At 38.9% G+C, this 24,397-nt stretch overlaps 1 pseudogene; it reads left to right on the top strand.

Annotated features, from left to right (window-relative positions):
• Window positions 1-1,967: 1,967 nt before the first annotated feature.
• On the top strand, window positions 1,968-5,400 carry LOC102488766 (RNA-binding protein Raly pseudogene; annotated as a pseudogene).
• Window positions 5,401-24,397: the final 18,997 nt, after the last annotated feature.

Below are 24,397 nucleotides of genomic sequence, written 5' to 3'. Positions count from 1 at the left end.
ATTCAGGTGACTGGATTCCCACGTGGCTGACTGAGGTTGGAGTCCTAGACATGGTGGTTTGAAAATCATGCCCAGCCCATGTACTTGCATGTTCAAAATCCCAAGAGGAGAATGGAGGAGAAGGAATTGTGGTGTGGCCATTCCCTACCACCCTGGGAGTAATTTTCATTTCCTCTCTCTTTACCTCTCTGTCTCTCTCCTCTCATGTGAGTACGGGTGCCCTATGTCAAAAATGCAAAAAAATATTTATTTATTTTAGTTTTAAGGTACAAAAACGTAGTTAGAAAAGAATTATCCCCCTGGAGAGAAACTATCCCATTATCTAGTGCTCAGTTTAATAAAATTTCTTTTGAATTCTCCCAGGAACTACTGCTCTTCCTCTTCTTAGGGGCCTGAGGTGAACTTTGAAAATGGTTTGCTATTCACTTGACTCAGAGAACTCCACAAAGTCATGCAAGTCAAGAGGTTCAAATCTTTGTGTTCACTTTAAGAGCACTTATGAAACTGCCCAGGCCATCAAGGGTATGCATATCCGAAAAGCTACCAAGCATCTGAAGGATGTCACTTTACAGAATCAGCATGTGCCATTCCGTCATTATAATGCTGCTATTGGTAGATGTGCCCAGGCTAAACAGTGGGGCTGGACACAAGGTGGCCCAAAAAGAGTGCTTAATTTTTGCTGCACATGCTTAAAAATGCAGAGAGTAATGCTGAACTTAAGGGGTTAGATGTGGATTCTCCGGTCATTGAGCATATTCAGGTGAACAAGGCACCAAAGATGAGCTATTGTATGTACAGAGCTCATGGACGGATTAATCAATACATGAGCTCCCCCTGCCACATCTATATGATCCTCACTGAAAAGGAGCTAATTGTCCCTAAACCGGAAGAGGAAGTTGCACAGAAGAAAAAGATATGCCAAAAGAAACAAAAACTTCTGGCATGGGAATAAAGTCAGCATAAAATAAATATAGATAAAAGTAAAAAAAAAAACCTGTTTTGTACTAATATTTATTTATGTGTCCTATTTACATTATTCAAAGAGCATCATCCTATTAAGACTTAATCTGTTATTTATGTACAGAGAAATGATAAGTAATGTCCTCATGGAACAGTTTGTGTTATTATTTTAATAATATTAATAACAGTAAGTGACAGGGTTAACATTGATTCATTTAAGTTAACTTACTCACCCACCCTAATATTTCGTTGTACTAATATCACATGTTTTGAGAGACCAGTGTTGTCAGAGTTAGAAACACAGAATGTGGTAAAAGAAAATCATCTCCATTAACCAATTGAGGCAATTAATTCATTTGTAGACTGACAATTACTGCTTGTTAAGTATTAACAGATAATAGCTCATTTCCAGAGTAATTGTCTATGAATCTTCGTCTCATTTTGTAATATTAAACATAGAGAAAACTCATGGTAGGCACATTATAGCTATTTAAAAGTTTTGTTCTGCGCAGCCTGTTGCAAAATCTGGTACTTTAACTTAAGTAGCTTGATTTTCAGGTATTTCATGATTTCTGTTCAAATATTCTTTTTTTTTTTTTGAGAGGTTTTTCACTATAGGGCGTATGCGCTCGCCAGACAGACAGAGAGAGACAGAGACAGCGAGAAATCACCCCCCAGGGGGGATGGTCACGCCACAATCCCTTCTCTATTCTCCTCTCAGGATCTTGGGCACGCACGCACACGCGCCCAGCATGAGTTTTAAGCCACCGGGTCTGGAATGTGAACCGCAGTCGACTACGTGGGAGTCCAGCGACATAGCCATTACGCTAACTGCTGGTTCCCGAAATAGTGTTTTTCAAATATCATTTTAACACAAATGAAAAATGGTATATCTTCCATAGACTCTCTAGAAAACTAAATACATTCTTTTTTTTTAAAGATTTATTTATTTCCATTTGTTATTGTTTTTTTCCTCCTTTATTTGATGAGAGAGAGGGAGAGAGAAAGGGAAAGTGAGAAAGCAAGCCACCAGGTCCAGGCCTTGAACCATGGTTGGCCATGTGGGAATCCAGCACCCTTATCCATTACACCACCTGCTGGCCCCAAAACTATATACATTCTTAACTTACTTTTTATAAAATCCCATTAAAAAGAAGTAATAATTTTTTGTAAAGTTACATACTTATACAGTGTTACTGGAAAATTAATCAACTTTAACTCTTAAATGCTTTCTAGATTAATATATGTTACTAGGAAATTCATTTTGGTGTGCATCTCTATTACATTAAGCTGCTAATTGAAATGTCCTGGCCACAAAAAGGTACCTTAAATACTGCAAGGTCATGACTCAGGAAAGTTAAATATTTCCAGTAAATTTTTCTGTTGAAAAATTAAAAACTCAATAATTACAGATTTCTGTGATTCAGATTTGAAAAAATTATATTCAGTTAAGCATGAATTTTCTTTTTTTTTTTTGAGGGGGAGAGAATTTTGCTATAGTGTGCAGGCACTCACCAGAGAGACAGTAAGAGTCAGAGAGACAGAAAGGGAGAAATACCACCTCCCCCCTCACCTGGGAATGGCCATGTTGCAATCCCTTTTCCTCCATTCTCCTTTTGGGATCTTGGGCATGCATGCACAGAAGCCGGGTGTGAGATTTAAGCCACTGGGCTCAGGACTCAAACTGCGGTCGACTACATGGGAGTCCAGCGACATAGCCATTACACTAACTGCTGGTCCCAAGCATGATATTTTTTATAGAAACTAAATATGTGCATATCTTTTTGTAAAAAATCTAGCATTTTCAAATTTCTAAATATGTATCAATTCCTTTTGAAAACTAATAAAGAGGTTAAGGTAATCATGTATGTAGCAGGCTTTTTTTTTTTTTTTTAATTGTCCAAGAGACATATTTAATTATCTAACATTCTAGTTTCTGAAATTAGACTGCAAAAAAAAGATCAGTTACTGGGGACCAGCAGGTGGCGTGGTGGTTAAGACACTGGACACTCCCGCATGGCTGACTAGCGTTCGAGTCTTGAATCTGGTGGCTTGCTTTCTCGTTTCCTCTTTCTCTCATTCTCACCCTTTGTCTCTCTCTGGTCAAACTAAACAATAAATGAATGAGTAAATAAAATAAAATTAAAAATCATTTTAAAAAATATCAGTTATTGGAAAAGATAATGTGGCTCTAATCTTGAGGACATTTAGTTGTAAATTGCCTTAAAAAATAAAGTGCTTCTACCTTTCAATTAGCAGCACTCTTCCTGAAGACTTATTCAGGATTTTTAATTTGTCAGTGTCGACACTAGGTGACTGAGCAGAAAAAACAAATTGGTTAGCATACAGTTCAAGTTGAAACAACATTCCTAAAGTTCATTTCATAAAACATTTCCATGTAATTATTGTCTCACATGTGATACCCATGTAGGTGCACACATATGCATAGAACAGTGTAATCTAAATACAGTTTCTTATCAGATGATTATAACCTATGCTGCAGAAATGAGATTTAGGTTTGGGTAGGCATTTGGAGAAGTAGACAAATAATAGATATCAGATAAGAGGTGTAGAGTGATTTTGCAGATGAAATTGGGAGTGAAGAAGTTATCATAAAATTTTAAGGTCGTTGTGTACACATACTGGAGAGACAGCAAGAGAAAATGATGAAGCACCCTATTTGAGAGATGGCTGTGCGATATCTCTTCTCCATTTCTTCCTCCTTTTGAGGTTTTAGGCACTCATACACACACATCTAGCATATTTCTCAAATTGCCAGGTCTGGTACTCAAACCACTTGGTGGACAATGTGGGATCCAGCCACCTTATCTACCAACCATGTACTGGTTCTACTTTTTTTTTTTTTTTCTTTTTTAAGTGTCAGAGGTATATGGGCTTGCAAGACAGTAACAGAGAAAGAGGAAGAGGTCAAAAGAATCCCCAAGAGGAGTGTGGTCACATCATGTTCCTTTCTCCATTTCTCCATCCTGCTATGGTTTGGGACACACACATGCACACACACACACATCGGGTGTGTTTTTCAAATTGCTGAGGCTAGAATTCAAAGCATAGGTGGCTATGTGGGATATGATTCCTTTAACCACAAGATCATGATTCTGGCCCAGGAACTGGTTCTTAAGGATAAAAACTATTAAGAGATAGGAGCTTTCCCCGCCGAAGCCGTGGACCTTTCCAAAGCCAGGCTGCCACTGGAAGCAGCTGGCATGGGCAGCCCTTGAGCCCCACCCAGGGACCTAGCCTCATGGTTGTTTTGTCTCTTCAGGTAGTCAACATGTCCTTGAAGATCCAGACAAGCAATGTAACCAACAAAAATGACCCCAAGTCCATCAACTCTCGTGTCTTCATTGGAAACCTCAACACAACTGTGGTGAAGAAGTCAGATGTGGAGACCAATCGTCTCCAAAGTATGGTCGTGTAGCCCGCTGTTCTGTGAACAAGGGCTATGCCTTTGTTCAGTATGCCAACGAGCGCCATGCCTGGGCAGCTGTGCTGGGAGAGAATGGGAGAGTGCTAGCTGGGCAAACCTTGGATATCAACATGGCTGGAGAGCCCAAGCCCAACAGACCCAAGGGGCTAAAGAGAGCAGCATCTGCTATATACAGGTTCTTGGACTACCGGGGCTGCATGTCACCAGTGCCAGTGACCAGGGTGGTCCCTGTGAAGCGACCGCGGGTCACAGTCCCTTTGGTCTGGTGTGTCAAAACTACCATACCTGTCAAGCTCTTTGCCCGCTCCACAGCCATCACCACCAGCTCAGCCAAGATCAAGTTGAAGAGCAGTGAGCTGCAGGCCATTAAGACAGAGCTGACCCAGATCAAGTCCAATATCGAAACCCTGCTGGGCCGCTTGGAGCAGATCGCTGAGGAGCAAAAGGCCAACCCAGATGGCAAGAAGAAGGGTGACAGCGGCAGCGGCAGTGGTGGTGGCAGCATTGGAGGCAGTAGTGGTGGCAGCGGTGGTGGCAGTGGTGGTGGCGGCAACAGTGGTGGCAGTGGCATTGTCAGTGGCAATAGTGACAGCAGCAGCCGGCCAGCAGCTCCCAAAGAGGACACAACTTCTGAGGCAAGCACACCACAGGCAGCAGAAGCAGTCTCGAGACGGCAGCAATGAGGAGGGTTTGCTGACACATAGCGAGGAAGAGCTGGAACACAGCCAGCACACAGATCCAGAGGGTGGGGCCTTGCAGTAAGCAGCCTGACAGGAGCAATGGCCATCAGCAGGAGAAGGGCATCATTACCCCAGGCCTCAAGCCAGGTGCCACACCACTGGATGCCACCCCCCAGCGCGTACCAGAGGAGAGCTGGCAGCAGGCACCTCCTATCCCAACTTATCCCTGCCAGTGTCACATCCTCTGCAGGTGGAGTTACTGGCCTACCCCTTCGCCATGCACCCTGCCTACCTGCACTGCCCAGGCCAGAGCACAGGAGTTTCCCCACACTCTGCCTCCCCTTCCAAAGGCCCTCCCAGGCTTGTGTTTTTTCTATAGGTTTGAAGGGGGGCCTCAGGGTGGGGAGCCTGACAATAAAGAGATTGGATCCTCCTCCCCCCCCAAAAAAAAAGAGATAAGAAATCAACTGTATAAAAATATGACTCTTTTATTGATAACATTTATACTGGCAGAAGTTAAAGGCTATCTAACTTCCAACAACATGTGATTAGCTTATATATTTCAGAAAGATACTTGATGGAATTTTTTTTTTTGAGAGGTTTTTGCCATAGGGCATGTGTGCTTGACAATCAGAGACACAGAGACAGAAAGTGAGAAATCACCCCCCAGGGGGAATGGTCACACTGCATTCCCTTCTCCTCCATTCTCTTGGGATCTTGGGCACGCATGCACACACACCCAGCATGAGTTTTAAGCCACCGGGTCCAGGACTCAAAACGTGGTCGACTACATGGGAGTCAAGCGACATAGCCATTATGTTAACTGGTGGTCCCCTTGATTGAAATTTGATATTAATTCATTTACTTCATAGCATTTATTGAGTGCCTTCTATATATCAGAAAACATGCTAGATGTTGGGCATATAATGGTGAAATGTTCTGCATGGTTCTTGTCTTCTTGGAATTACCTATATGTCAGCTATCACCAATCATGATACAACTCCTCACCTGTTATAGATTGTCATGAGTTTGTAGCAATTTCAGCTCTACTTCTCTTTTTCTTTTTTTTCAAAGATTTTCTTTTTCTCTAGGGTTGCTCCACTTGCCAGACAGAAAGAGAGACAGAAAGCAAGAAATCCCCCCCTCCAGCCCCCCAGGTATAGCCACATGCAATCTCTTCTCCATTTCCTGACAGAATTTTGGGCATGCATGTATACACTTGCAAATTCCACTTCCTAGTCTAGTATCAGCTATTTCCACCACATCTGCAGTTACTTCCTCTACTTTAAACTGACTCCCTGGAAGTCACCAATGAGGGTTGAAGTCAACTTCCAAACTCTTGCTAATGTTGATATTTTGACCTTTTCCCATGAATTACCATGTTTCTAATGGAATCTAAAATGGTGAATGTTCATCCAGAAGTTTTTAAATTCACTTTGTCCAAATCTATGTGAGAATTCACAATAGTAGGTATGCCTTTCAAAACATATTTTTAAATAATAAGATTTAGGGATTTTTAAATTTTTGTTTTTAATTTATCAAAATATGATGAGACATAAGAGATAGACACACAGAGAGAGAAAGCGAGAGTGACAGAGCATCTTCCATTGGGCATGGTCATGCCGGATCCCTCCACCATTTCTTCCCTCTGTTGGAGTTTTGGAAATGCATACATATGCACCTGGTGTGTTTTTCAAGCCACTAAGTCCAGGGCTCTGATTGCACAGTCAGCTACATGGGATTCTGCCACCTTAACTAACATGCCACCAGCTGACCCACAATAAGACTTAAAACTCAAAATTTTTTCTTAAGCTGAGGCCCGCAGATGGCATAGTGGTTATGCTGCTGGACTCCCACATGGCCAACAGCAGTCTGAGTCCTAAACCTGGTGGTTTGAAATGTATGCCAGGCACATGTGTATACATGTCCAAGATCCCAGGAGGAAAATGCATGAGAAGTGCTTGCAGCGTGACCAATGCCCAAGGTGTGTGGGAGGGTGATTTCATGCTTTTCCCCTCACTGTCTCTGTCTCTCTTACTCAGGCAGAAGCACACACCCTATGGCAACAACCTCTAAGAAAATTGTCCCTTGACTAATGGGTTGTAGGATAGGTGTTGTTTGTGTTATCAGGCATACAAACAATATTACCTTTGTACATAGCAATCAAATTTCTCTGAAGGCCAGATGCATTGTTGATGAGCACTAATATTTTGACAACACTCTTTTTTTCCCTTCTGCAATTGTTCTCAACAGTTGGCTTAAAATATTTAATAAACTGGGAACCAGCAGTTAGCATAATGGCTATGTCGCTGGACTTCCTAGTAGCCAACCACGGTCCCGGACCCAGTGGCTTAAAACTCAAGCCGGGTGCGTGTGCGTGCGTGCCCAAGATCCCAAGAGGAGAATGGAGGAGAAGGGATTGCGGCGTGACCATCCCCCCTGGGGGGTGATTTCTTGCTTTCTGTCTCTATGTCTCTCTCTGTTTGTCTGGCAAGCGCATGTGCCCTATAGCAAAAACCTCTCCAAAAAAAAAAAAAAAAATCATACTGTAAATAGATGTGCTATCATCCAGGCTTTATTGTTTCATTTACAGGCAAAGTAGATTTCACCTAATTCTTTTTTTTCTTCTTTCTTTCTTGTTTAGATTTTTGCAGTAGGGCACATGTGCTCGCCAGAGTGGCAGAGAGAGAAAATGAGAGGAAAAGTGAGAAATTACCCACCCCCCCTCCAGGGGTATGACCATACCACAATCCTTTCTCCTTCACTCTGCTCCTGGGATTTGGGGCACAAACACATGTGCCCAGCATGGGTTTCAAGCTTGCAGGAGAGGGACTAGAACCAATGTTGCCCATGTGTAGTCCAGCTCCTTAATCACCACACTACCTGCTAGTCCCATGGCATAATTCTTAAGAATGCAAGTAATTTTCTATAGGAAATGTACATTATTTTCAATATAAAATCACCAGCCGCATAGCCTCAACTGACTCAACCTGTTCCTGAGGCTTTGGAGGCAGGCATTGACTTCTCCAACCATGAAAATACTAGATAGCATTTTTACCCAACAAGGGGTTGTTTCATCTACATTGGAAAGCTGCTACTTAGTTTAGCTGTCATTATTGGTTATCTTAGCTAGATCTTTGGGATAAGTTATTGCAGCTTTTCCATCAATACTTTTTCCTTCATTTTGTACTTTGGAGTTATGGAAATGACTTCTTTCCTTAAACCTCATAAAACTATTTTCTAGCTTCAGACATTACTTACGTAGCTTCGCCAACTTTCTTACCCTTCATATAATGAAAGAGACAAGGGCCTTGCTCTGGATTAGGTTTTGGTTTAACAGAATAATGTGACCATTAAAACTTCTGCACATCGACAATAAGACTACTTTGCTTTTTTGTAATTCATTTGTACACTTAAGCAGCACTTTCATTTTTTTTTCCAATAACATATCCTTTATATTTAGACTTTGGAAAACTACTGGGGATGGGGAGAAGAGAAGAGTATAGAGAACAATAGCAAGAGAACAAATAGAGGCATGACATTAGTAGGACACAGATATGGCTTATTACCTCTTGATGATGACATGTATAGCATTCTCAACTGGATTGGTCTGAGAAGTATTTCATGATGGGTAAAGTCATTTCTACAAGAAAAATGAGAAATAGTGATTGACTGTTTAAAAAATAATTGTAATAATAATAATAATAATTAGGAAAAATAATGAAAACTATGGGATGATGAAATGGAGATTTTAATGTCTCTGTATTGACTGCTATGTATGGTATTCCTTCTGGGAAAAGAAATGCAATACACTGTAAAGTTACATGTGATTCAATGTAATATAACAAAATTATGATGATAATAAATAAATAAATAAATACAGAAAAAAACTATTTGGCACAAGAGTTCTAGCTTTCAGCCTTTCTGGGCTTTCAACAGGTAGTCTTCACTTAGCATAATCATTTTTAACTTTTTAAATGAGATGTATGCAACATGTGACTCTTTCTTTCACTTGACCACTTGGAGGTCATGTTAGGTGATTAACTGGCATAATTTTTATACTATTATGTCTTGGTGATAGGGAGGCCTGAGGAAAGGAAGAGAGATCAGGGAATGGCTTGTCAATGAAACAACACAGACTATATTCATCTCTTAAGTTTGCTGTGTTACATGGGTGCTGATTATGGGGACCTAAAACAATCATAATAGGAACATTAAAGATGGCTGACCATAGATCATCATAATAGAAATAATCATAATAAAATGTTTTTATATATTACATATATTATAAAATGTGACAGAGATACAAAGTCACATACTTTTTCTTTTTTTTTTTTTTGAGAGGTTTTCACTATAGGTCGCATGCGCTCGCCAGACAGAGAGAGACATAGAGACAGAAAACAAGAAATCACCGGGGGGATGGTCACGCCGCAATCTCTTCTCCTCCATTCTCCTCTCGGGATCTTGTGCACGCATGCAAACTCTCCCAGCGTGAGTTTTAAGCCACCGGGTCCGGGACGCGAACTGCGGTCGACTACGTGGGAGTCCAGTGACATAGCCATTACGCCTACTGCTGTTTCCCAAAGTCACATAATTTTAAAACAATGGCACCATAGATTTGCTGAACTCAGGGCTGCCACAAACCTTCAGTTTATTAAAAATGTAATATCCAGTCAGAATGGCTAAGGTTAAAAAAATAGAAAATGATAAGTTCTCGCAAGGGTGTAGAGAAAAGGGAAATCTCCTATACCATTGGTGGGAATGTAAATTACTGCAGCCACTGTAGAGAACATTATAGAGGTTCCTCAAAGACCTACAAATAGGACTACCTTATTATTCAGCAGTTCCACTCCTAGATATCAACCCAAAGAATAGCAAAATGCTCAGCCAGAGAAGTGCTTACACATCCATGTTTATTGTCACATTATTCACAATTGCTAAGATGTGGAAACAATCCAAATATCCATGAAGAGAAGAATGGATTGAAAAATCGTGGCACAGGGAACTAGCAGTTAGCATAATGGCTATGTCGCTGGACTCCCATGTAGTCGACCGCGGTTCACGTCCTGGACCCAGTGGCTTAAAACTCACGCCAGGCACGTGTGCGTGCATGCCCAAGATCCCGAGAGGAGAATGGAGGAGAAGGGATTGCGGCATGACCATCCCCCCGGGGGGGTGATATCTCGCTTTCTGTCTCTATGTCTCTCTCTGTCTGGCGAGCGCACGCGCCCTTAGCGAAATCCTCTCAAAAAAATAAAAATCGTGGCACAAATAATTTAAGTAATACTGTTCAGCTATTAAAAAAGAAAAAAAGACCCCGACAACTGATAGAAAGTGGATGAATATGGAAGATTTACTAGTGAATGAAGGAAAGCAGACTAAAAAGAGAGCCATTGTGTGTCCCCATTTATACAGCCACACTCTGTGGCAGAAACGGAAAGACTGGAAAATATAGAAGCACAAAGAATGGTTGCAGATACCAGAGACACTGTGGGAAGAAGGTAGGTGGTGGGAGAAGGTGAGAGAAAAGGAATCATGGAGAAAAATAGGCAAAACATTTAAGGGACACAGAAATGGAGGATTGTCTGTGAATGATAAAGTATATAATCATATTGTTAACTGTACTGGTGTGTAGTGTATTTATGCTGGGAAAATTCATTTTACAATCTGTTGTGATGTACTGTGATTGAATGAATAAAATAAAATTAAAAAGAAAAAATGCAATGTCCACAAAGAACAATAAAGCAAAGTGCAATAAAATGAGGTGTGTCTGTCCATAGAAGTTGCAAATATAATGGAGAGCATTCCATTCATCCTTCAGTCAGCTGCCTCCGATGATTTTATTTTACATAATCAAAAACAACTACAAAGTCAGGAAAGTAACACTGGCATAATACCATTAATAAATGAAAGACTTTAGATGGACTTTAGACAGAGTTGACAGGTTTTACAGGTACTCTCTGTTTGACTATATGTATAGTTCTATGTAGTTTTTACACACACACACACACACACACACACACATATATATATATAACCGTCACAGTAATCAGTATACAGTAATATGACAGGGACCCGCCTCGGTGGGGGTGGGTTGACTTGTTGGAGGCGGCACTGGAAAGAAAGACTGAGGTCTCGGTGCCTTTTCATGCATGTCCTGAGTTGGACACTCTCCCGAGATTTTTCTCTGAAGAGTGACAACTGGTAGGAGTCATTGTGCCTTTTTATTGAAAATGTGATACATGCAAGTAAATGGGTAAGGGACTACATGTTCTAATTATCAATTCATAAAGGGTTTTTTTTGACAATTATTACAGTTTTTATTTTCTATTTCCTAGAACTCAGTTGACTAGGTTTTACTGCTTATTCACATGACACATGTATATTTAGTTTAGTATGTTTAGTTTGTAACAATCAGAGAAGGGGATTAAATTCACCTTTTATTGAATTGTATATGAAGAAAATCACAGCGCACTTGTTACTGGATTTTAGCTCTGTTCAATTCATAAAGTTTTAATAATAGAGATCATAGATTCCATTCAGGGTTTGATTAAGGGCAGGTCTATTAATCATCAATACAGTTCAACAATTGATTGATGTAAGCGGGCTTTTGGGAACTTCTGAGAGTGTGGTTTTGGAGAATAGCTCCAGCAAGCAGAGTTAATTATCAGCCGATACTTGGCGGCAGCCGTCTTGTGATTACTGGGTACGATGGTAAAAAAGAAATTCTCAAATATAGATATTAGTTCTTATGGATCTCAATAAAGAATGATATTTATATAATTCTATAAAGATCTAAAATTTAATTAAAAGAATCCTAATATACCTATCCTGAAGGTATGAAGTTATTGTTCACTTGGTGAGGGTGGGAACAATTTTTTCAACTTTCAGTAAAGTGACTAACAAGTTAATGAAAAACTAAAGTTTTTCAAGTATTTATGTTTCTGTTATAAAGTGCAGACATTCAGTATATGTGAAGTGGGTTTTGGCCTAACAGGTTATTTTTAAGCTTATGTTAAATGTGTCTTGAAAGGCCTTCTGAAGGTCAAGAAGGACTTCAGCACACCCTCCATTGTGACCGCAAGGATGAAGCAGTGTAATTAACAGTAGGTGGTCAGGGTAAAGGGGAGAACTTTCGGGAAATCTTACTGCAAAGATGTATGAGAGAACTATGTAATTCTTTTATAGTAGTAAATCGGGGAGTCAGAGGGGGGTCACTTCCCAGTAAGGCTACCACAGTTTCTGGAGCATATAGCAAACGGCCTTATGAATTGACCCAAGCTTTGCTCATAGGTCAGGGGGTTGGGGGTGGAGGTGTGTACGGCAGAGGCCTTGCCAAGGTGTTGATCCGACCAAGCCTGTGCTCAAAGGTCGGGGGGCTCAAAACAGATCCTGGGACCCCACTGGATCAGACTCCTCCAGTAATATTTCCTCACTCTCCCCCCAAATTTTCCTGCTATATTCTTTTTTTTATTGTCTTTAGCTAACTTAATCACTGTACATCTTCACAACGTGCATTTTTTTTATAGCATGAATAAGGTGCACATTAGTGAAGTCAAAGACATTAATATATATATTATCATTAACAGAAAACTCTTCATGTTTGTATCTATGTAATGTTTTGTTTGTTTTTTTTTCCCTCCCACTCCCTATTACTCACTCTCTTCTATACTTCCTCTGGTATCTACAGTTGGCCTCCTTGGTATTATATTTTCAAGTATTTATGTTTCTGTTATAAAGTGCAGACATTTAGTATATGTGAAGTGGGGACATATAATGCCTGCCTTTCAGAGTCTGACTTGCTTCACTATGTTCTTAAAACCACACTTATCCTACAACCCTAAGTCCTGACCATAACTGATATGTACCCCATAGATCCCCATAATTTTAAGATTTCCAGAATACTGTACATGTGGAATTATAAAATATATAACCTTTGTCATTCACTTTTTTAAAAATTTTTACTCAGCACATTCCTTTAGAGATTTATTCAAGTTATTACAGGTCTCAGTTATTTGTTCTTTTATTTTGCCAAGTACTATTCACTTGTATGGATGTGTCACAATTGGTTTACGCATTCAAGGATCATGTCGTAATCCCCCTTCAGTCCTAGCCAACCCAGCACAGGCACATATGAACCTAGTGTGCTGAAGTACATCTGTAGATGTAAATCCAGAACTTTTCCCTTGTGGGTCTAGTTGTGTTAATGCTGTACCACGGCCTGGTCTCCATTTTGTTTTTATAAAACTCTATCTTTAAAAAAGCAAGAGCCATATGGGCCTGTCAGTGGCCTGGTAGTTAAGGCAGCTGGATTCCACATGGTTGACTATATGGCTGAAGTCCAAGACTTGGTGGCTTAAAAAAAAAAAAAAATCACATCAGGGATATGTGCATGTTCAAATCCAAAATCCAGAGATGAGAAGAGAGAAAAAGGGATTATAGCCTGGCCATCTCTCTGGGGGAAAGGGGGGGTGCTTTCTCACTCCCAGACCTTTTCCTCATCTCTCTCTGGTCAGTATACATGCCCTATAGCAAATAAACAAAAACACGAGCTGGAGAATCTGGTAATTAATCTTCCAGTGCTATTTCTTATTAAGTATGATACCTTTGACACTACACTAATAATTTTCTCCAAGATATAGGCTATATGATCTCATTTGATGAAGACATTTTTTTGTTGTTGTTGTTGGAGAGGTCTTTTTGTTTGTTTGTTTGTTTTTTGCTATAGGGTGTGTGTGCTCACCAGAAAGAGAGAGACAGAGAGATAGAAAGAGAGAAATCACTCCCCATGGGGGATGGCCATATCTTAATCCCTTCTCCTCCATTCTCCTCTTGGTATCTAGGACACGCATGCACATGTGCCCGGCATGAGTTTAAACCATTGGATCCGGGACTCGTACCATGGTCGACTACGTAGGAGTCCAGCAACATAGTCATTACGCTAACTGCTCGTCCCCACCACAGTTCAAATCTTCAGCCTAATTAGCCTGAAACATCCTGAGCATGCATGCAAGTGCACAAGAAATGATGGGCTGGAAGACCAGAGGGAGAGGTTTGTCACATGACTAGATCCTGTAGAAGGTGCTTTTCTCCCTCTTTCTCTCTCTCTCTCACTCACTTTTGTGTACATACATGCTCTATAGTGAATAATAAATCTATAATTTTTTTAAAAATAAATTACTATTCTTTTTGTTTATATAAGAATACTTAGACTCAGCAAAATGATCATACAAATTAATTTAAAAAGAGACCAATTCTCTGATAGAAAAATAAAGAACATTAATGGAGTGCTCAATAATTACTTACAAATATTTTACTCTCCTGGTAAGCCAATACATAGTATGTGCTGAAAGCTTAATACTTTTTAACTCTTAAATTATTCATTTTTTTATAAAGAGACAAATATCTAGGACTTGTGATTCTCTACTTGTAGGATCAAAAGTTGCATAAAGTTATAGTGGAGAAATGCCTGTAGATATATTCAGATATCTGATTTTAATACAGAATATATTGTAAAACTATGTACTTTTTATACACTTTTTATGCTTAAAATCACTTCTCATTTATGTCTCACTTGATTTTCACAATAATCATTTACAAATGTCATTCTTGTTCCCATTTTCCTGACTGAATACCGAAATTGATAAGTAATCTGCCAATATCTCTCAGATAATGACTGTCAAATTTAGTACTTAAAATTAGATTTTCTTTCTCAGAGTATTCTTTTTACTGCCTCATGTTTATAGCACATGAAATATTTCTTGTATTTCATGAGTAATATATGTATTTCACCATATTCTTGCACTTTAAATCCTAGGCATTCATATAATATGTGGTCTAAAACTGCTAATGGCATTTTTTTAAAAATTACTCCGTAGTTTACAAATGTAAATGTTGACAAATACATTTTCTATCAAAATAAAGATTGTCAAATAGCTAAACATTTAATGGAACTTTGCCATTGATATTTTTTACATTCAGTTGCTACAAGGGGCATTAAATTTCCCTGTAATGCAAGTATAGCCCAGGGGTGCCATATTTAAAATTACATAGGCATTGCTATTAAAATTCCAGCTTTTCAAGGGTTTATGCCAAAGCCATCAAAATTCTATTTGATAGAAAGGCAGAATTGAAAGTCTCTGTGGAGATTGTTTTCTTCCCTTTTCATATAAAATTAGCCTCCCTGTTTGTTTTTTTCATGGAATCCACTTTAGCAGAACAGGAATCTCGGGTAACTATTAGGCTGTTCTGGTGTGTACCAGCAGTTTACAGATTTAAAAAAACATATTGTGAGCTGGTCATACAGTCTGAAGGCTCATCTATTCCAGATTCTGTCCTTAAAAATCCCCAAAGCCTTTTGTTAATAATAAGGAACTTCAAATCAGAAATATCTTGAGTCACTGTGCCAACAGTTTATATTGAACAGAGAAATGAAATGTTGGGTGTTCCATACTATTAAGAAACTCTCATGATTTATATTTTCTTTTGGGAAGGGTGAAAAGCCTGTTAGCTATCACTCAGAGGCATATGAACTTAAAAATTTGGTCTTTGTATTTCTTTTTCTAACATTAAATTAAATATGCCTTTATTGACCCCTAAAATTCTTTGCTTAGAATCATATTATTACCGGAGGAGATAAGAAAGAGCATTGGACATAGCTTTATCTTTAAAGGGCTAACATTTTGGGCAGGTGAGAAAGTAAGATAAACCCTTCAAACAATATGGTTTAAATATATGCTCACTGGTAATCATTGTGAAAACATTCACTGAGAACATAGTTGAAAAATCTGTTGCAGTTGAATACAATTTAACTAGCTGTCGCCTCACTTATTAAGGACTTTATGACGGAAAGCAACATGATGCAACCCTATGCATAAGAAACATTAGGAAATTTCCAGAGATTTATTGATCAAGCTGAGTCTCTGTTTTCTTAACTATATTGTGAGAATTGGAGGTGTGGAGTATTTTTCAAGCTGAAGGAAGACAGTTATACACCCTTTAGTAGTCATGAAATCAACTAAATGGTCACAGTCAGCATTCTTTTTTGAAAATGAAATAGGATAGCATAGATAAAATAAAAAATATTAAAGTACATGACATAAGTTAAATTTTGTTTCATGAATTTATTTTTGTATAAGTTATGTGTGGGATGTGTGTGTGTGTATGTACCACCAAATAATATATACCCTTTTTTTGTATTAGTAATAACTAAAGTTTAAATTCGATGGACTAGTTTCATTTTATTTTTTAAAGCTAGTAGATTTGTAAACTGCTTCATATTTCATCAGGCTGTAACAACACTGTTACATGAAACATTACTACCCATTAGATATAAATCTTGATTGATTTAAGCAAGAAATTCATCTCTTCTAAAACGCTTGGTCTCCCAGTCTGTTCTTGTAGAGAGTATGAAGGTGAATTGTATCTCGCACGTTTCATGATGATTCCAATATAAGTTTTTTCCACTCTGGCACTCTTTTCTAGGCACTGAGCCAAGAATGTTGAGACTATTACCAGTCCTTGAAGTCTCTACAAGCACTATATTTCATGCCCAATATTATGTTAACCCTAAAGCATCAAGGTTCACTTCCAGAGTCTCATGGTGCAGTCCATGAACTTAATTCTTTCCAAGTCTAGCATAAACTCATTTATTTTTATCAGACATCAAACCTAGTCCAACTAGCTGGTAGGGCAACAGATGCTACCCTGTCCTATTTTTGTCACTTCTTTCATCCTTTCCTAAATTCTTTCTGCTCAATCCCTCCACCTTCTTCCATCCAAGAGATGACAGTCCATTGTATAAATTATTTGCCTATTTTCCCATGACCCCTAAACTCTATTTTCCTTGACTCTGCTATGCATTTTAGATGGTTTGGGGTTAGCACATTTTATTTCCCAGGCCATTTTGACAGCTGAATTTTTTATGGGTTTTTGTCATTAGGTGACCAAACAGGAAATCAAAATGGGAAAAAGAGAATTTTCTGTATCTGGCTCCATCAATTTAGTCATTGTTAAAGACTGCAAGATGCAGAGAGGGGGTATGATATTGGGCAAAGGCCAACACCTTTCTAGTGCCAGTCTTATACTGGTCAAGCTGAGAGATCTTTGGCAGATCACACACCAACTACAACGGTTTCCAGAAAATTTCATTACGCATCAGTTCCTGGGCTCCAATTCAAGGACTGCCTTAGATTTTGACCTTTGAATATCACACATTTTTCCTTTCCCTTGTCTAAATAGCACCATCCTTTTTCCTTTGTTCTTCAGGTTCTCCTAACACTTGTATAATAACTTTTCTATATTACATTTATTTTGAATTACTGCAGCTGATCCTTTTACCTAACTGAACCCTGATCAATGAAATCATATCCATGTTAAATCCTTCAACATAATCTGAGATGTGAGACATATCATCAAACAGCACTACTTAGAAGAATGTGAGTCCTATCTCTGGTTTAGTCTATGAAATAACATGAAAATGATTGCCTTGGTTTCATAAGTACTTTTAGCCACTTGTTTGTTCCTCAATAGTACTTAAAGTAGATTAGAATATTTTTCAGCAAAAACATATTTCAAGCCATTAGGTGACGTGAGGATTGAGGTGCTGGATCTGACATGGCCAACTCTGCTGTTTGAGTCCTGTACCCAGTAGCTTTAAAAAAACAACAGGCATATTTGCATATGAGCCCAAGAACCCTAGAGAAGAATGGACAAGAAAGAATTGTGGTGTAGCTATCCAACTTGGGAGGTGATTTCTCATTTTTCCCTCGCTGTCTTTCTGTCTCTGGAAAGTGCACATGTCTATAAGGGGATTAAAAGAAAAAAACTAAAGTAAATAAACAAGTACGTATTCTTTCTGTTCTCCATATAGATGGTATATTTCTCTGCTCTGTTGAGCATGGCCACATGATTTCCTTTGACCCCTGGGAAGTTAGGGATTGGATATAACAGCATTAACACGTAAACCTAGAGGCACCTCATATTTCTTCCAGTCACATGGGGAACCCCTGTCCACTACCAAACAAAGTCATTCTTTAGCTGACTTCTGCCCATCTAGTTCTGGCTTTCAAGTAAACATTCCTAGAGCAGAACTATTACATGGACCTGCAGTATAAAGCTGAATGACTTCAGCCAACCTACAGGCCTGTGAGCATGGGAATATAAACTGACATTTGTCATTGATATTTTTGCAATTAGTTGATATGAAGGCAAAGTTACTAATACCATGCTGTTCTACCATATTTCAGCTGTTTCTATTTCTTTCTATATCATTGCCGACATAGATAATCTCTGTGATCATTGTCTGTGTAACCCTTTGACTTGTCAATTCTGACCTGCTGTGACCTAATACATAACATCTGGTAATATCATTTAGAACCTTGAGGAAATGAGAATGTGATCATTTTTTAAGACTGAGATAAGACAGAAAGCAACTAGTAGACTTAACCCACACTTTCAATCATGTAAAATAGCATATTCAGTTCAAACTAGAAATCCATTATCCTTCATTCACTTATTTGTTTGCTCATTCATTCATCATCATTTCAGGTGTGGATAATACAGTTATAACCCAAATCAAGTTCCCCAGTTTCATTTTAGACATAGGGACAGATTACATATATGAAGAAATACATCTTTTTTTTTTTTTTTTTTTGCTACAGGGTGCATGCACTCGCCAGACAGACAGACAGAGAGAGACAGAGAGATAGAAAGCAAGAAATCACCCCGCAGGGGGGATGGCCACGCCACAATCCCTTCTCTTCCATTCTCTTCTTAGGATCTTGGGCACGCACACACACGCACCCGGCGTGAGTTTTAGGCCACCGGGTCCGGGACGCGAACCGTGGTCAACTATGTGGAAGTCCAGCGACATAGCCATTACGCTAACTGCTGGTCCCCAAGAAATACATCTTTGTAACACACAGCTTAATGTCATTTTCATCAATAAGCGGCTATGCACAATGGTGGTCCTGTAAGGTTATAATAGACTATACCATGTATCCTGTGTCTATGGTAGGCTATACCACCTAGGTTTGTGTAAGTACACTATGATGATTGTAAAATAATGAAATTGCTTACTGACACATTTCTCAGTACTTATTCCCATGATTAAGTGATATGACTATAATGCCATATGCTACTTTAGACAGAGTGATCAGTAAAGATCTTTGGTCTTCTGCCATATTTTTTTGCTACAGGGTGCATGCACTCGCCAGACAGACAGACAGAGAGAGACAGAGAGATAGAAAGCAAGAAATCACCCCGCAGGGGGGATGGCCACGCCACAATCCCTTCTCTTCCATTCTCTTCTTAGGATCTTGGGCACGCACACACACGCACCCGGCGTGAGTTTTAGGCCACCGGGTCCGGGACGCGAACCGTGGTCAACTATGTGGAAGTCCAGCGACATAGCCATTACGCTAACTGCTGGTCCCCAAGAAATACATCTTTGTAACACACAGCTTAATGTCATTTTCATCAATAAGCGGCTATGCACAATGGTGGTCCTGTAAGGTTATAATAGACTATACCATGTATCCTGTGTCTATGGTAGGCTATACCACCTAGGTTTGTGTAAGTACACTATGATGATTGTAAAATAATGAAATTGCTTACTGACACATTTCTCAGTACTTATTCCCATGATTAAGTGATATGACTATAATGCCATATGCTACTTTAGACAGAGTGATCAGTAAAGATCTTTGGTCTTCTGCCATAGTTGTAGTAAACACAGTATGTGGGTGTATTAGTGTTAAAATATATAAATAAATCAGTTATTTTGTCAATAAGATTAGTCCAGAATTTTTTTTTCACTCATCAAAATAATTTTGTTAAATTAGTACCTATGGGGACCAACAGTTAGCGTAATGGCTATGTCACTGGACTCCCATGTAGTCATCTACGGTTCAAGTCCTTGACCCGGTGGCTTAAAACTTATGCTGGGTGTGTGTGTATGTGTGCCCAAGATCCCGAGAGTAGAATGGAGGAGAAGGGATTGTGGTGTGGCCATCCCCTCTTGGAGGGTGATTTCTTGCTTTCTGTCTCTCTGTCTCTCTCTCTCTGTCTGGTGAGGACATGCACCCTATAGCAAAAACTTCTCCAAAAAAAACCTAGTACCTATGCAGGGCAGACTACCTGACAACGAAAGAAAGAAGAAATAAATAAAAGAAAGAAAAAAAGAAAAAGAAAGAAAGAAAGAGAAAAAGTCAGCATTTATTTGTTACAAAAGGGTATCTTTTAGAACCTAATAATAAAAAATTACACCCCGATATATCAAATCGTTAGAACTGAAGATTAGAAAATTTTAGAGCTTCCTTCCTGCTTTCCTTTCTTTCTTTTTTTGAAGTTGTATTCTCTGCTCTTTACTTTAATACTTGATTTATTCCTTTCTGTGCAAAATGACTTTGTCTAATTGCTAACAGCTCAACATGGCCACTTCAGCCCCAAATTTATAGGTTTCCATAAAAATATTGGATAAATATTTTCCAATTCCAATATTTTTAAAACCACTTCCAAATTATTAAATATTTTATTTTTTTCTTTTTCTTTCTTTCTTTCTTTTTTTTTTTTTTTTTGGTCATTGGGTGTATGCATTTGTTGGAGAGAGAGAGAACAGGAAAATAAATCATCTCCCAGGGAATGGCCATGCAGCCATCCCTTCTCCCCCATTCTTTTCACAGAATTTTGGGCACTCATGCACATGTGCCTAGTGTATTTTCAAGCTACTGAGTCCAGAACTAAAACTGTAGACTTGGCCAGGTGGGATCCAGCACCTTAATCACCATGCCACCTGCTAGCCCTAAAGGGAGTCTTATTGACTTTATCCAAGCTCAGAACTTCTCTAGGTCAATGATTCTGAAAATGTGGTCTCTGTACTGGTAAGAATAGCATTACTAAAATGTACTAGTAAGAATAGCATTACTAAAATGTACTAAAGTACAAATTCTGAAGCCCAGATCCAGATCTCCTGAATTAAAACTTTGAGGGTGGTAATCAGACGTCACTGTATCAACAAGACTTCCAGGTGCTTCTGATAAATGCTAAATTTTGAGGACTATTGCCTTAGGTCATATCACCAGCTGTTGAAATATATGTAGGTAGATTTTTTAATTTATTTATTGCTTTATGACCAAAGAGGTAGAGCAGATGACGTGTGTTGAAGAAATGTCTTTAAAATAAAGAAAATGTTGAATAGAGAAGAAATGGTTGATCTCATTAGTACATTTCTTAGGAATCTTCTTTTCTGTGTTTCTTTAGGGAAATTGATTATGCATAGTTTTTTTTTTCCATCTAAGATTAGACTTTTTATTAGTAGGGATTGCTCCTATTAAATATAAGCACTTTTATTTTCATGTCTGAATAAGACATAAGTCAAAACAGGAAAGAAATGTGTGTTTTTGAACCTTTTCTTTTTAGATGGACCAAATTCAAAGACATAGAAAAAGATTTTTTTTATATAAATACCTCATAAAAAGTAGAATTTTTAAATGTCTCTTATATTGAGTCTTGGATTTTAGAATAGCATAATATTGTTTTTAGAGCAGTTTGAAACCTAAACAACTCTATGGGAATTCCAACACAATATGGTCAATAAATAATGGATAAAGCTATTTGATGTTCATAAAGTCTTTTCTCTGACACGCTTACATGTCATGTTAGTATTACATTCATAAGGTCAGCAATGAGATTTAAAAGCATTGTTGATTTAGAATATTTTCCCATAAAAATAGGCCTTGGTGTTTGAATGCATTATAGTAGAAGAGAAATTTCTGGTGATTTAATATCTGTTATTTACTCTGAAGGAGTAGGAAGCAAAGAAAAGCCTGACGTACCATCATGCTCTACCAGGCACTGAATAAAGAAAACTGTAACATGTACTTTTTGTCCTTTAGGAGATTACAATGTGGGGACATTTACTCTGCCGTAAAGAAACTGATTTACGTGACCTAATATGGAGCAGAACTTACAAAAAGAGTTCCCAGGAAGTTAATAAACGTTATAAAAAAGCAGAAATGAAAGAGGCAGGACTCATTTACATGGATTAAAATGCAAACCTTCGAAGGAAGGGAGAATTGATCTTTTCACCTGTGGTAAATACTCATGAAGTATAAAATAATTCCTAGATTTCTGTTCAAAGCCTTTTCACAGCGTTTTGTTGTCTTTGCTCCTTTACTTCCTCTCAATGATCAACTGCTACAATAAATCAAAGGAATGAGACAAAAATGTGATTTTCCTCAGGAGAATAAAGAAAAATAAAACATATTATTGAGAGCAAATTTATGCAAAAGACAATACATAGAAAACGTTTGTCATGGGAGAAACAGAAAAATAAAAACAAGGCCTGGACATTTCCAGAACGATGTCATCAAAATTGAGGAAAAAAAGCAATGAAGATTACAAGATGTTTCAAAAATTTAAAAATGAAAAGATAATCAAGAACTTGAACACAGTACATTTTTTAAAAATCTAGGAACTATTAAATACATACAAAGAACGCACACATTTAAAAGCTCCTGGCCCAGCTATGGCTGCCCAGCAGTAAGCACCATGCTCTGCAGTCCAGGAGGATAGCATTGAGGGCTAAGTTCCCAAGGCAGTCTGTACTCACGCGTGCCCGCACGTGCCCGTGTTTCCAGCTGGGAATGGGGGAAATGGTGCTGGACACTGCTCAAGGTGCTTGTCTCTCAAGAAATAAATACACTTAAATAAAAAGCAACAACAAAATCTTCTGTACCCATGAACAATATAACCACGAAATAGTTCCTACCCGTGAGCTTCAACTTGGCTTTATTGCTACCCTAATTTTTTTAATCATCTATCCTTTTTGTCATAAAACTGGTTTTATATGGGTGATCAGATCCCACATGTCCAAATGAGTAGTATGAGTACCAGGCCCTGTTCAAAAACATACTGTGTGTGCATGTGTGCATGCCCAAAATACTGAAAATAAAAGGGAGAAATGAAGAGACAGAGAGACAGAGAAGCAAGAAATCACCCCCCAGGGGAGAAGGTCACGCCGCAATCCCTTCTCCTCCACTCTCTTCTCAGGATCTTGGGCACGCACTCACACACGCCTGGCGTGAGTTTTAAGCCACCGGGTCCGGGACACAAACTGCAGTTGACTATGTGGGAGTCCAGCGACATAGCCATTACACTAACTGCTGGTCCCAAAAAAGAATTTTTTTTTAAAGAGACATTTTTGCTTTTGGGTGCATACACTTGCCTAAAAGACACACAGAGAGAGAAATGGAGAAAGTGAAAAATCACCCTCCACAGGGAATGGACATACCACAATCTCTTCTCCATTTTTCTATCAAAATTTGGGCATACACATATACATGCCTGGCATGAGTTTCAAGCCTCCAGGTCTGGGACTCCAACCATGGTCAATCACATGGGAGTCCAGCACCTTAACTAACCACTATGTCACCTGTTGGCCCTGAAAAATAATCTCAAAATATATACTATAGGTGATGAAATGTATAAATAATTGATAAAACATGATGATAAAAGTGGAATAAAAATTGAAAAATCAGCAAAGAGTATAAGTAAGTTTATAGATAATGAACTTTCAATGACATTTATATACATGAAAATATATTAATTCTCAGTAGTAAATACAGTTTTTCCCCCCAGAGGGTGCATGCACTTGGAAGAGACAGAGAGAAAAAAATCACCCCCACAGTGGGACATGGTCAAGCTGGAATCCTTTCTCCTCCATTTCTCCATCCTGTTGGGATTTTCAGCATGTGTACATGCATGAGCGTGCACACACACACATACACTTGACATGTTTTCTTTATCTTTAAAGTGGCATATTTTTCAAGCCACTAAAATGGAACTTGAATTGTGGCTGGTCATGTGGAATCTGGCTCTTTTAACCCCTAGACCAGGGACATTATTACCCATTGGATCAGAAAAAAAGAAAAAAATTAATATGAATATGCCAAGAGTGCATCGACAAATTATGAGGAAAAAGTATTTTCTTGCATTGCTGATGGGAGAGTAAAGCCACAGAACAACTTTAAAGAACTTGGCAATGTTCGCTAATACTCAAAATGTACATACTGGGGGACCAGCAGTTAGTGTAATGGCTATGTCGCTGGACTCCCATGTAGTCGACCGTGGTTCGAGTCCTGGACCCAGTGGCTTAAACTCACACTGGGCGCGTGTGTGTGTGTGTGTGTGCCCAAGATCCCGAGAGGAGAATGGAGGAGAAGGGATTGTGGCGTGGCCATCCCCCCTGGGGGGTGATTTCTTACTTTCTTTCTCTGTCTTTGTTGGTCTCTCTGGCGAGTGCACACGC

Source organism: Tupaia chinensis, unplaced genomic scaffold, assembly GCF_000334495.1.
Source record: "Tupaia chinensis unplaced genomic scaffold, TupChi_1.0 Scaffold138757_1, whole genome shotgun sequence".
NCBI lineage: Eukaryota > Metazoa > Chordata > Mammalia > Scandentia > Tupaiidae > Tupaia > Tupaia belangeri.
The sequence above is the reverse complement of the archived record's forward strand: the minus strand, read 5'-3'. Positions and strand labels throughout refer to the sequence as shown.